Here is a 14,735-nt window from a genome sequence, read left to right as displayed (position 1 = left end):
GCGCGCGTGTGTCTACTACTGCTTTGTTTGACAATTGAATGATTAAGATGATTACATTTTATGCCAGATCAACCCAAACAATTCCAATACCTTTCCCTAATTTCTGAGTATCTGTATCTGGGGGGGGTTCCAATGAGTAAAATAAATAAATAAACCCACCTGCTATCTATCTGTCTACTTTGTTTGACTACTTGACGCAAAAACAGTTGTACAAACAATCCAAATACCTTTTCCTAAAGTCGTACAAGTCCGTTTGAGGTTGACAACAGCGTGATTTTGACTCGTGTGCCGCGCAAGGGTAAATAAGAAAAGAGCGCTCATGGTCGTTCCCCTTGGCAGCCGATAAAACGTGCACCTAAAATGACGTCTTCCTTCCTGGCTGGCCGCTCGCTCTTTCCCACCCAAATCAAAAGGGGGCGAGTCGTGGGGGGTCATGTCTGGCCACCCCTCAGGAGAATAACGGGGTGTCTGTCTGCACGCCCCCCCCCCCCTAAAAAAACCCACCAACGGTTCTCCGCCATCCCTATGACAACAGCCAAGGACCTTAGCAGGCCCCTCAGGCCTCTAGACGGGCCGTTTGAGCAGATGCCCATAATTAACGTCACATCTATGGAGGTGTCAGCCGGTCCGTCTGCCTTACGTGGAGGCAAACCCTGTCCCAGACTTGTCAGGAGCCCGTAAGCCCGGATGAAAAATGAGGGGTGCGGGTGTGTGCTGGCTTGGGGGGGTGCAGTCTCCATCAGTATCTCCCCAGACCAACTAGAGCGAACCTTCGTGGAAAAGGATATTACACTTGAAAGCTTTGCGATTACAACAGGTGGCAAGAGAACTCACACTCTAACAAAAGTAGTCCATTTTTTAAAAAGGACTTTAAGAAGTAGAAGTACTGATGTAGCTCCATTATGTTAGTAAAAGTGGGGGAAAAAACCTTTGAAATGTACTTAAGTGCAAAAGTAAAACTATATTTTTACTGTCAATTATATACAATACGCATTTTGATGAAGGCGAATAAGAAAAAAAAAAATGGTGTATGGTGTTATTCTACATGTCTCATGTTGTTGTTTGACGCTGTTTTTCCTCAGTCAAGATGGAGGGAATTATGAACAGTTCCAAATAGCTGCCGGTGTTGGATGCTAAACCTTCAGACTTCTGCTAGAAAGCAAAAAAAAAAAAAAACCACGTCAGGAAAAGCCTACAAGAACAGCTTAACTTTACTTGGAGTTAAATCAGAAGCACTGGAAAAGGCGGCAGGCGTTTGTAGACGGTCGTTTAAAATGAGCTTGAATGTGATTGTTTGCTCTGAACTCAGCCACATTCCCAGTTCTCAAAGGGTGTGCATACTTGTGCAACCACTATTTGCCTTTCAATTGAATTCAACAGGTTATTAGTTACATCAATGATGAGAGAAGTTGATCTTGGAGTCTCACAAAAATGCTGTGTCTTTTTTTCGATTACCAAAGCTTGACATTTGAACTGGGGTGTGTAAACTTTTTATATCCACCGTAAGGACATTTCAGAGTTCTTTCAGAGTTTTTTTTTTATTCTTTTTTTTTTTAATTGAAGTTCTCCAGTTGAATCGATACTTTTACTGGGGTCTTTTTTTTATGACCAAGTATCTGTACTTCTAGTTCTACTGAAGGACAGTGTGAGAAATTTTCATGTGAATTAAACCGCTGTTATTATTGCGTGCGCAAGTTATGAGTTATTTTTTCCTTGTGAAATTACGTCTTCAAAAATATATCTTTTTTTTTATTCCTCTTTGTTGTTATTATTACTTTCCGTTTTTTTTTAATATACTCGTAATACCACCACTGTATTCTAAAAACCTTAGGATTTTCTCCTCTTAAATTGTGATTTATTATTTTTTTTCCTTATTCGCCGTGGTGCAATTACCAAAATGCTACATCTCAGCATCCACACTGCAAACACACAAATTCTAGCCAGTTGCAGCAAGGCAGAGTCACTTTTGTGTCTTGGGTCAACATTTCCTATTGTTTTATTTTTATTTTACTGAGCCAAGGCACATATTTTAAAAAATGTCACAGCACACCACCAAACAAAAATGTTACAAAAATTACACAGTACGTAACGATGGACACACTGACCGGCCTAATGTGAGAACAATTATCGTCCTGCCGGTCACTATGCAACGCTAGCATGCATAAACAAACAAAGATCATTATTTGTAGTCAATCAATGTTTTTTGGCGGGGCGCAATTAATCAAAATTCGATCATTTCTCACTGCGATAAGAATTTCTCGATGAACAACGAACGGTTTGACCCTCCAAAGTCGTCGTGACCAAAAGGTCATCAAGGGTCATCTGATCAATGCTGATTGGTTAAAGACACACCCGTCCGCTGCCCGCCCGAAAAGACCCCTGGGGTCAGCCGATGCACTGGGCGCCAGTCCATCAACAGCCGCGCTGGTCAGCGGCACACTCCGGCTCCTCGCCGGGGGAGTTCACGGGGGTCATCTCACCTCTGGCCTGGCCGGCCCTTTTACTTGTCCTGACTTAATAAGCTACTGATGGCTTTGCTCCTTTGTGCATGGCTTTGGGCGCACGAGTGGCGCGTTTTTACGGTGCCGTTCGAGCCTTTAAGAGCAGCCGAGGCGGTCTGTAAAAGGAAGCTCGTGAAAGTACGAACAAGCTTGTAAAGCAGGTGAACAATAGGCCGGCTTGACTGTGGAGTTTTGTTGGCTAATTGAGCCGGTGGGAAATGACAAGTCAAGTAAATGTAGCGGAGCGTGGTGGGAAATGAGAAGATGAAAAGGTGAGGATGGTTTTAAACTGAGAAACATGCAGCAGAAAAATGACGACTGATGCAGAACTTTCTGATGTTTCAAGGTGCGATTACGCAACAAAGCAATTAATAGGGCCACACTTTGAAGAAAAAAGAACACATTAATAAATAGAATAGAAATGAAAAATATGAGACTAATATTCATCATACTGTAAGAATGAAACCAAATGATATCATTAAATATTCATAGAAAAGTCTTCTGTTATATGACCGATGATATAACAACTTTTCCCAATAATATGACATGAATATTTCACATGACATTTACACATTTATTGTCATAGTTATCACTTTATTCTTGAAACTTAAGTAACAAGTCAAGTTTATTTGTACAGCCTTTAATAATAATTAAAAGAAGACTCAAATAACAGCCTCAATTTGCTCTTTGCCATTTATCCCCCTCACTGAGCGGAAAGGATGAGCGTGGTGGGGAAGCGGCAGCAAAACAGGCCAAAATCTAAGGGGGTGGGGCAGAGAAAGAGGTGTGGTTTAACCAAACTTGATATATTTATTCACTTTTTTTCCCCCCATTTTCTTACTTTATTGTGCCCATCCGTCAAGTCCAAATGACGACATTTTTAAAAAAAATTGTCCGATTTCTTTCAGAGATTATCCGGACTGATTATCCTGTGAGGTGTTTGAAGAGGGATTTCTACTCCCCGATCTGCTCGGAAAAACGGTTGGACAATCATAACTGTTAAACATATTCAAGATTTACGATCAGAAATCCCTGAGCGTGTGTGATCAACACCGAATCCGGCTGATCGTTTAAATCGTTTAAAAAAAGAAAAAATCGCTCTGAGTGTACGCTTTGGTGTGTCGACAAATGAACCGGCATGAGCACCTTTTCACAAGTGGAAAAGTGTGCCATGTGAAGTTGTCAGTGGTCATGGACACTGCGTAGTACCAACTCATGACTGAGAGTTTCAATTCCCTCGGGGGTCGCGGGATCAGCGAGCCAGACGAGTGCAAATGCGGGAGCATTGGGAGGTGCGAACGGCGGTGGGAGCGAGCCGGCTAATTATACTGTGGCTGGACGCGGGCATGTCATGTACGTGGGAAAACACGCGGAACACGCTTGGAACACTTGCGCATTTGATGTCATCGTCCACTATATCGCAGACTTTGAAGTGATTTTTGTCGAGGGATTGTTTTTTTGTTATGGCTTTTTGTAGTGCACAAGCACTTATTTCCGATATAGGAACACTTGTGCGACGCATGTCAGGGAGGACTGAGGTCTACTTAAAGAGATGCAGTGGAATTAAGTGTGAGAAGAAGAGGCAGAGAAGGTCCCCAACCCTGAAGCGGCAGTAATATTGGTACAATCCACCCCTGCTATTGGCATTTTCCGAAACGTTTACATGAATGAACGGGCAGAGTTAATAACCCGATTGGAACGGCAACACACGGGCGTCGTGACGCAAATAGGCATCATTCGCGCTTGCTAAATTCTACCGTGAATAAAACACTTTATATTCTTCTCGCTCACCACAGGAATAAAGCAGCGGGTTTCGTTCCTCGCTCTAAAAATGTGCTTTTGTGCTGCGTTCTTTCTGTGCTTGTGTATTTCCGGCGAATTGCCCGTCAGAGGTATATGGACTTATAAACACGTATATGTCTGTCGTTATACACGGTGTCATTTTTGCCGTGGAGACAGAAAATAAGGTGAAAAAAACGCAGCGTGCGGTGAGATCAATGTACTCAAGTTAGGCTCGCTACGGCAAGGACGATGCGCTCACAAGTACTTTATGTACTACAAAGACCAAGATTCCTTGTGGATAGAGCATGCGCAAAACACAAATCAATGCCCCGTTCGACAAGAGGTTACCATGATTAATATTTGTGTTCGAAAAGGGGTAACCCAAGGGTCTTAATTGGGTTTTTCAAAAAAAAAAAAAAAAAAAACCCAAAAGTTTATATTCTGGAATATTCAAGTTTTAAAAGGGTTGTTGAATGCATGTAAACTTCGTGCAGTGACCCCCATTGAAATGCATTAGGAAATTAAAGCTGATAAACATTGTACATACTTTTTCCACGAAAGAGGGGGGGGGGGGATAAATCTATTTAATTTGTCCATGGTGGGCCAGTCTTTGTGGTGTCCCTCCCATGGTGCAGCGCGCGCGCCTTTTGGGGCTGATCCACGCGCTCTTGTCCAATGGGCGTGGCCGCTTTGAGGTTGAACTTGAGCGAGCGTCGGAATGTGGCCCGTGGGAACGCGGGCCCCTGTTGGACCCTGTTGGCCCCCCTCCCATTCACTGGGTGGTGTCACGGCTCGTTTGCATAAAAATGCGGCCGACTCAAATGAAGGCACGCGGACGGCGCCTCTTTCAGACTCGCACTCCTTGCCTGGACTCGCGCACACTGCTGGGTAAGAACTTCGCGCTCACTCGCTTTACACTCACAGTAGGTTTGCTTTCATTCATTTGGATACGTCATTATTACGCGTGCGTGTGTGTCATCTTTACAGTGTGTGTGCATATGTAGGCTATACACCGTGTGGGTGTGTGTGCGTGCGCGTGTGCGTGTGTGTAGTGTAAATCTATATATCTATATCTATATCTATATATATCTATATCTATATATATATAAACTGAGAAATATGCAGCAGAAAAAAAATATATATATGAGGACTGTCAAAGTTTAGGCATATGGAGAGTAATTTCAATTTGATAACCTAATAAAAAAAATGAACTGAGTTTTATTTACTTCCTGTAGCAGCTGACCTCTGCTGATGTGCAGCCAAACTGAGAGGAGAGGCGCTGTCGCAAAGATGGACTTTTACGCAGTTTAAAAAGTGACTTGACGGCTCATTGGAAAAATCCAAAATAATTTGCACACTTTGCAAAGCCAAATTCAAATACCGTATTAGTTGTACGTCTTTGGGGAGTCGTTCACCTGTTGTATTTTACGAGAAAAGAATCTTATTCAAGGATCAAAGAAATCTATTAGAACAGACTTTGAATCTAAATATACTTTTATTGGTTTTTTTCCACATTAATTCCAAAATTTAACTCAAGTAAATATCGGTTCCAAGCTTCGTAAAAAATTGTAGTTGAAAAATACGATTAATCGTGGTCAATTATATAACATTTTGTGATAAATTAGTTTTAAAACTTTAATCGATATATGTCTATACATATATATGTCTATATATATATGTATAGACATATGTATATGTGTGTGTGGGGGGGTGTGTGTGTGTGTGGACTACGTTCTGAGTTTATGTTTGAATTTAGGCATTCTAAATCTGGCTCGAGAACAGATTGCTTCTTCTTATTATTTTGAATTATATTTTACCATGTGTGTTATTATTCACTTGTAATCGGTTTCTTTGAGGTGCACTCCACTTGTTAAATCTAGTTGTTGTTGTTTATATCAGACTTTTCTGTGTGTGCTTGTTCGTTTTACTGTACGGCATATCTCGTGCGCAACATATGCAAATGTATCGGCACTCTTGTGCGTATTTTGTTTCTTCCCACTTATACGACAGCTTTTGAATAACTGTGATGACATTGACCACAATCTGGCTCAAGAACATTTTTCTGTTACGCTGTGCTGTTCATTAATATGATTACATGGAAAGCAACTGATCTGTGTTATACTTTTTAATACATTGAAATACAATTGACTGATATCATATTTTAAAAGAGTTGCCTGTTTTAAAACACGCGCACACAAACACACACACGCACACGCGCGCACACACACACACAAAATCGAACCTAAAGTTTTATGCAAACTCTATGTCGAAAACATAAGCACATATGCCTGCATGTTTAAGACTGTCTCAAATACGAATGTGTGCGTAATAACAATAATAATAATAATAATAATAATAATATTTTACACAGGACAGTGCTATTATTTAAAAAAAAAAAAAGGAAAGAAAGAAATAACAGACCTTTTACATTGTGCTCACGTCATCAATCGTCTCCAACAAGTGTTGGTAGCAGAGTCCAAATCAAACAGTGGATAAAATAAATCACATTTAATCCGTATATCAATTTTACACACTCTCATTTGCAACAATTACACTGATTGGAGGCTATGGTCGATTTTGTTGTTGTTTGTTTCTTTTGTCAATGAAATTGACTTGAGATGTACAGTTGATGCAATGAACAATTTGGACACATTCCCTTCCACTATAAGCGTGTGCAAGCCTTGATATTATCCAAATAATCGAAAACGAATTAAAACAACAGGAATTCTCCCAGTCGGGCCCATTTCAACGTGCACAAATTGCACATCAATGAAAAACATTTGACTTGCCGATTGGCTGAATGGCAATGACGCGTTAAGGAGGGCGTGTTGAATTCGTTATGAATCCAACAAACATTTCACGGATTCAGGTAGCACGTTGTAAAACGCGTTTTACTTTGGAAAATATTCATGACAATATCGAAGATGTGCATGATACTTGACGTTTTGTTTTGACCTCATCAGAATAATAATGATGTCAGATGCTTTGATGTTACTCATATAAGTGAATATATGTCCCTCTATTGTGAATGTTTAGTAAACTTCATTACAAACACATTATTAATTATCACCACAGTGATAATAATCATGATCTTATTCATCATCAACGAAAGGATGCTTTGACAATATATTCTCGGCAATTTACAGCTAGCACACGTTGCCCTTTTAGTTCATTCGTGTCACCTCACTGCACATTCGGTAAGTTGTCTTGTAAAATTAAACCACGACATGGAAACGTTATAACTTTTCTTTCCTTTTTTTTTTTTTTTTTTTTTTTACATTTCCTGTTTCATGATCATATTTTTCCCCCCTCAATCGAACATCATGCAAATATTGTACATAACACTTATGGCTTTTAGTTGTAGCGGTTCATTTTTTTTCTCACCGAGGTGTGGCGCTGTTTCGGCTTGTCGCCTGCATCCTCAATGTATTGATTCACACGTGTTATTTGTTTGATTGTTTGTTTGTTTGTTTTTTGTTTTTTGGAGCTGTGGACATTTTATCAAAAGACAAGTTTGGTTTAAAGAATTGAAATATTCTGATGTCAGAAATGACGAGGCCTCAAGCGCACAGAAAATTGAAACATGCCAAACACATTAGCCGAGAAACGACACATCTTATACGTACATTATTTTGTGCATGCATATCATCTCTCTTGTTAAACATATTTGCTGAGCAATTAGGATAATGGTCAACAAGAAGGATTTCAAACTTGCTGGGGGGTGTGGGGAATAAAAAAAAAAATCCCCGCTAGTAAAAATAATGAAATGCTGAGTTGAAGCTTATGAAACCATTGTGAAGCTGAGCTCTCAAATGATCTTTTTTTTTCCCCATTATTCAGCACCCCGGCTTAATTTGGAGATTTATTTATTTATTTATTTGACATTAAACTCACCTGTGTGATTTTTATGCCTTGTTTATTCAGCACGTGCATGTACAGTACAATATAGGGACTGTTTGGCAAACGTAATAGGCCCTGAGCCGGCATGTATTACCTCCTCTTTCTCCTCCTCCTTTTCCTCCTCCTCCCTTCTCGCAGCCTTTATCATTTTGATTATGCATGCATGCACATATTGCTTATACACGAGGGTGAATATTTGAGAGAAGACGGGTGAAACCTTGCAGAGGGGAGTCCAGGTTAACACAAAAAATGGCATTTGTGTACGAACTAAAACCGTAAAGAAACAAAAAATGGCTTTAAAGCTGTAAAGAAACTAAAATTGGCTTTAAAAAAAGTGTGTGTGGGTGTGTGTGTGTGTGTGTGATCTGCACGACTGTAGCCCTCCATCTAAATCTTCTGCATCTTTTTTTAATACTTCAGCTCAAGCCAAATAATGACCTAAGCGCACTAACGCAACGTGTTAATGCAAATACCAATTAACAAAGCGGTGCACGCACGCATGCGCACCAACGAGCCGCCGGCCACGTCCAGAATGTTCATGAGCAACGTGTAGATCGTTTCATGAATGAGGCTCTGTGCATGCAGCCATGTGCTCGTTTGAGGAGCATTGATGGAGAAGGAGGAGGAGGAGGAGGAGGTTCAGGGTGGAGGAGGACCCGCCGGCAGCCAGCGCTGCGGTGCAGAGTTCAGGGAGGGGGGGGGGCTGGGGGGGTAGGGGGGGCATTGTTATGTGAGCCTGGGAAAGTGTAGCAGGGCTGACGCCAGACTCTGGTGTGCGGCGTGGGGGTGCGGGCTGCGGGACCAGACCGGATTGTCATGGAAATGTCTCTCCAGTACGTTGTTGAACTTGATTTTGACTTCTTTTTTCTCACCCCCAACAACCCCCCTCCACACCCCCACCCCTTTCAGTCAGGTTAGGGGGTATTGGGGGGGGGGGGATTCTATTTTCCTTGTCACACGTTTGTGGGAAAATCCATCATCAGCACTTTAGTGCGTAAAACGCATCCACTTTTTTTTTTTTTTTTTTTTTTCATTAGTGTTGTTAAGTCGTGGGTAATTGTGCATTCGACGCGTATTTTTCAGAGTGTGTCAACCTGGATGTTGAGTTTTACACCGCATGCAGCCGAAAGGGCCTTCCCGCACATTGCGCAGCCGATTGGATCTCCTTATAAATGATGCAGAGTGCAATCCGAAAGATTGAAGATGCACGAGGACACAGAGCCGCTGCACGTGGCCCGACACGCACCCGAGTCAGAGAACAGATTGCCCTGCACGCACCATAATCAGATATGTAACTGTTATCTGGTGCAAGGTTCGTTTGGGAAACTGCGGGAATAGGCGCAGGTATAGCTTCCCCTCTGCTTTTTTTAAAATTTTTTTTTAATTTTCATTTTTTTTATCTGTACATCACGCACGCGCATATGCATTTACAGTACTGTACACACACACACACACGTTTGAGTCAAATATGAGCAGATATAGCAAGTTGCTGATAGTGTGCGTGTGTGTGAGTGTGTGTGTGTGTGTGTGTGTGATCGTTATCTTCGCCATCTCATCTCGTCATGCAGCCCTGATATCAGTCACATCTTAATATTACACTCGGTAAGCCTATCCACGCATGCAGCAGGCGTGTGTGTGTGTGTGTGTGCGCGCCCTTGCAGGATTTTTTTTTTTGGGCAGGTTCTAATACCACCAGAACCTAAAAATGCACCTGCTCGATGCTATTTTTAACAGCAGTTTTGCTTCAGCCTCGAAATGTATTTTTATTTTGTTAGAGTTGCCTGATAAAAAAAAAAAATCATGTGGGTCCAATGCAAGGCGGTGAGCATATTTCCGGTTATGAAATGATACGAGCAAACAGGAAAAATACATTTCATAGGATTCCAATTCATCTTTGAGGCGTTTGAGAACAGCAAAAATGAATGAACAAAACATGGCGATAAAGAAATTGTCACTGAGTCACATTCGCCCCCCAAAATGCCCAAAATTGCACAAAGCCAGAGTGTGAACGTGTATAGCACAAATTAAAAAAAAATAAAAATAAATGAATTTTAAAAAATGGAAATAGACTTTAGGCTGCTAAAGTAGGTCAAACTAACAAGTGAGAGAATGTAGGTCAACTGATTTCGAATTGTATCTTCACAATAGAGCAGAGCAAAAAATATGTTGCTGTTGTGTTCATCTTTTTTTAAACGCCTAACCAGTTATCGATGTTGTAATTTTACAGGCGTATGGCTGAGTATTCTGTTCATTTTCAGAAGGCAAACGATTATTTTGTTGAATTTGTTCACTTCAAATAATTGCATGACAATGAAAATAAAGTGACAATCTAATTCTAATTTCTTTTCGTAACATCTGCAAAATAAATGATTGCGTGCGCGGCATTTAGAAAAAAAAACGCGTTTCTATTTTAAAACAAACAAACAAGAACAACAGCGTGACCTTTTCCACTGGAAATTGGGTGCGAATTAAACACCGTTGTTCATTTTCAAGTCAGCTATAATGTTTTCATATTCCCGCCTCTCTCTCTCTCTCTCTCTCTCTCTCTCTCTCTCTCTCTCTCTCGCCGTCTCTCATCCCCTCCCTCCCTCCCTCCTCGATGTGAGGCGGAGTTAACGTGTGTGCGGTCACCATGTGCACTTCTTGCACTTGTCAGTCGCTCTCTGCAAGAAGTTGCAGACCACTTGGAGTTGCCCCCGTGGCTACACTTTTTTTTTTTTTTTTTTTGCGGCGCAAAATTTCTACCATTTATGTGGGATCTGACTTGCATGAAAAGCGGACTTGAGCTTTTATTTTTCTTCTTTTTTTGGGGGAGATACTGATTCAGCGAGGTGGTGGAGGAGGAGCACAGTAGTCATGTTGGAGTGCAAGTAAGTGTGATGCTGTGTGGGTTTTTTTTTTTAGACACTCTACTGGCATTAAAGGGATGCGAGTGAGAGAATCTTACGAGTTGTGGACTAAGATTCAAGATCCCAATGTGTTTATCATCATCCAAGGGACACGTGTCTCCAATTAGTCCCTATTATGCCCAATATAAGCAGAGCTGCATGATGATACATCTCGTGCGTGCATGCGCGCGCGTCCACGCGCTCCCCTCTCAGCTTTGGGAGGTGATGTGCGCGGCCCCTTTAAGAGAGACGACAGGCTTAGTTTGTGTCTTTGGTTATCTAGCTGTATGAGTTTTAATTTCATAAAGCTAGAGAACCGAAAGTACCAACTGACGCCGAACACTTCGCAACCTACGCGCCTTCCCCACCCAACTCAACCCGCGACGTGCTATCGGAGGACTCGCTCGAGGGGACGCCGGATGCTGAGGGGATGCTCACGCCGCCCGACACGCGAGGAAAAGGAGGAGGATGGTGATCGTATACGCTCCAGGAAAGAAGAGCGAGTGCTCGACTCGCTGACGGTCGGGTCCGCGATCATCCGACATGGCCCACGCGCGTCCCTTTCAGACTCAACTCAATTCATGAAGCATCTCGCCTTTAAGGCACAAAAGGAGGCGTTTACGCGCCCGTGGGAAACTTGGGACTTGACAGCACGTGAATGGGTGTTTAAGGTGTAATAATATCACGAGAGGCAAGACGTGGAAGGTGTGAAAAGGCTCCGCGTGATTGGCCGGTTTGGGGGACACGTGACGTTGTTGGCAGCGCAGCAGCCTCCATCTTTCATCGATGTTTGTTTCCAACCTTTTGACTCGGTTATAGTAACAGCAAATGTGACGTCATCTTTGGATGTACCTGACCTATAGGATTTCACTTTTAGGTGTCTAAATATTTGACTCATTTCCACTGCTTCAGTCGGTCCTTAATAGTTTCCCATTTCCAACAACATCTATTCTTACCAGGGTTGGTGAACTTTATTCGCAGCTGACTTTTGGCTGAACGGCAGGATACATTCTGGACGGGTCGCCAGATAATTGCGCGGCACGTAGGATAGACAAACAACCATTCTAGCTGTTCATTGACCAGTTCAAGTTGAATGATAAGAAAAAAGTGAATTACCTGTTCCGTATTAAAGCACACAATTTCCAAAAGTCCGGCAGCTTTCACGCTAACACATCATGAAAACACCACCGAGGGGCTAACGAAAGTAGCATCGGTATTGCGGTAGTTGGTACTCTTCTCATAAATATATGAACATAAATGGTGCAGCATCACATGTAGACTGCCAAAAGCCTATAATAATATTTACAGATCCATGTTATTTTGTTGTTTGCTTCAACCATGTGTTAGGTTAGGATAGTGGATCTTTTGAACATGTATTATCAAAAATGAAAAGCACATATTTTTCCCGTATTCAAAACGCCATTTTTGTCATACGTCTGGTAAGACGTGCGTGGACCTGTGGCCCCCCAGCAGTACTGATGAAAAATTGTGGCCTCCTCCAGCATTTCAGTTGCCCATCCCTGTTATCTGCCCACCTAGCGTAGATACACCAGAAGGAGCACAATGTGTGACTGGAACAGAATCGTCACATTTCCATTCATTTGAATGGAAAACTCATTCAATGTTTTCCACATCGTTGACCTTCTAATCTGGATCCAATGAATGATGGCCAATTGGTATTTCTCGCGCAACATCAAATACCGACTCCTGTGTAACGCGGCACAAAAGTCGACTTTTGTTCGTGGGTTAAGTCAACGCACTCGTGTCATCTGTTCCGAGCTCATCATCCAAAAACAATCTTGTTTTTGAACCATATTCAATCCAGTGGATTATTTTTGCCAGCAAAGAACAAAATAGGGCGACACGTGGCGTTTGATCTATTCTTGGAGTGGAATCATCAAGCCCGGGAGATGACTGAACATCCCTGAAGTCCCAGCATGCTCCATTTAGACCATGACTGACAATATTTGATGTGCACTGTTAGACAAGAGCTGGGCCCAAATGTGACCGTGTGTGTGTGTGCGCATCTGTGATTGTTTTACATGGATCACGCCGCTTCTACTAGTCTTTGTGTTTGTAGTTTAGCAACTGATGAAGCTGCCCGGATGCTACAAAGAGTGCATTTTATCCGTATTACATCATGTGTGTTGTATCAAGCATGACATACTATACATGTAGCACAGTTCTCATACCTGGGAGACATTAAAAGTGGGAATCAACCCAAACTTGTTTTTTTTCCACAATATGTTCTATAAAGGCCCACTTGTCAAAACATGGGATTCTGATTCATTTTGTGGAATATGAGAAAGCCACCCGTTTTTAGCTAGCTCAGGGGGGCGGCCATTTTAATCAGAATGTCGTATTACAACAAATGTGCCTGCATAGAACATATTCTGCAAAAAAATATGTTCCCAGCAGGCCCACTAGTTGAAACACGGCATTCTGATTAATTTTGCGTTTGTGGAATATAGGTTAAGCAGCAAAATGCACTCGTTTTTAGCCATCTCTGGAGGCGGCCATTTTGTCTTCTGTTGACTGAAAATGACATCACAACTGCTCACAACGACCAATCACGGCTGACCTGTTTTCCGAATCTGAGCCGTGATTGGTCGTTGTGAACAGTTGTGATGTCATTTTCAGTCGACAGAAGACAAAATGGCCGCCCCCGGAGATGGCTAAAAACGTGTGGATTAACCTATATTCCACAAACGCAATATTTATCAAATGCCCTGTTTCAACTAGTGGGTTTGCATGGAACATTTGTCCCACATTTTGCACAAACGTCTTTTTTGTGAGCATCCCCGTGCGCTAACATTGTCTTTTTGTTTTTCTTTCAAAGGAGAATGCCGAAGACATCGCCTCTAAAGTTGCCTTCTGTAGCCAGAAGGCCAGCAGCCATGACGAGCAGCTCGTCCGTCAGCCCGCAGGTACACGTGTGCTTCAGCTGTCATTTGGAGCCTCGCTTTTAGAGTTTGCACCTGGAGGTCAAATGGAAAAATGCTCCAGGCTTCTTCACAGGATTAGATGTGTGTGCGTGCGCCCGTATGTGTGTGTTGGTTGAGTCACTGACTGTAAGTTGCTTGATTTTTACCTTGGTTTGGGACCAGATCATGTAATGCTTCAAAATCCACAGACAACAGGACAGAACGACTCACACTGAGTTGTCGTTGTGGCATAACCATAAACCAGCCACAGGGACGGGCAAACGTGCTTGGGTAGAACTAGTGGTGAGGGGAAGAAAGACGAAAAAGGGCTCGACAGTTTTGCACGCGTGTGCCGCGAGCAATCTGGCAATGAGTGAGCGATGGGGAGAGCCTCATAGCAGGGTAGCTGACTGGCATAGGTGGGCGTGGCTTCGGCATGAAGAATTGAGTGGAAAAACACTGGGGGAGCGTTTTTGCTATCTCACGCTCACATGCTCATATTTTGGACGAACTGGCTTCTGACATCACACACCCCTGAAAGGCACACATCCAACACAAATACTACGGTATGTGCTAGTGCTGAAAGATTTTGAAAAATTATCGAATTGCCATTTTTTTCTCCTCGAAATTCCGATTACAATTTAATGCGCAATTATTTTCTTAAAGGCCCTCCATGTAATTTTTCAACAAGCTGATCTGTATTAAAAAAAATATCAGATTCATTATATGTAAATGTTTTG

At 42.2% G+C, this 14,735-nt stretch overlaps 1 long non-coding RNA gene across 4 annotated transcripts in view; it reads left to right on the top strand.

Moving 5' to 3' along the window:
- The first annotated feature begins 5,043 nt into the window (after window positions 1-5,043).
- The window catches only part of LOC147141175 (uncharacterized), a 33,262-nt gene continuing 23,570 nt past the window's right edge, over window positions 5,044-14,735 (top strand). The window contains exons 1-2 of one of the 4 annotated variants that reach the window (XR_015088336.1): window positions 5,044-5,171; window positions 13,911-13,998. This is a non-coding gene — a long non-coding RNA (uncharacterized LOC147141175). The other 3 variants (XR_015088335.1, XR_015088334.1, XR_015088337.1) reach the window with 3 other exon arrangements.

This window comes from Filicampus tigris, chromosome 10 (genome assembly GCF_054856515.1).
Source record: "Filicampus tigris isolate MCC_2025a chromosome 10, RoL_Ftig_1.0, whole genome shotgun sequence".
NCBI classification, from domain to species: Eukaryota; Metazoa; Chordata; class Actinopteri; order Syngnathiformes; family Syngnathidae; genus Filicampus; species Filicampus tigris.
Note: the sequence above shows the minus strand (reverse complement) of the source record. Positions and strands in the feature narration are given on the sequence as shown.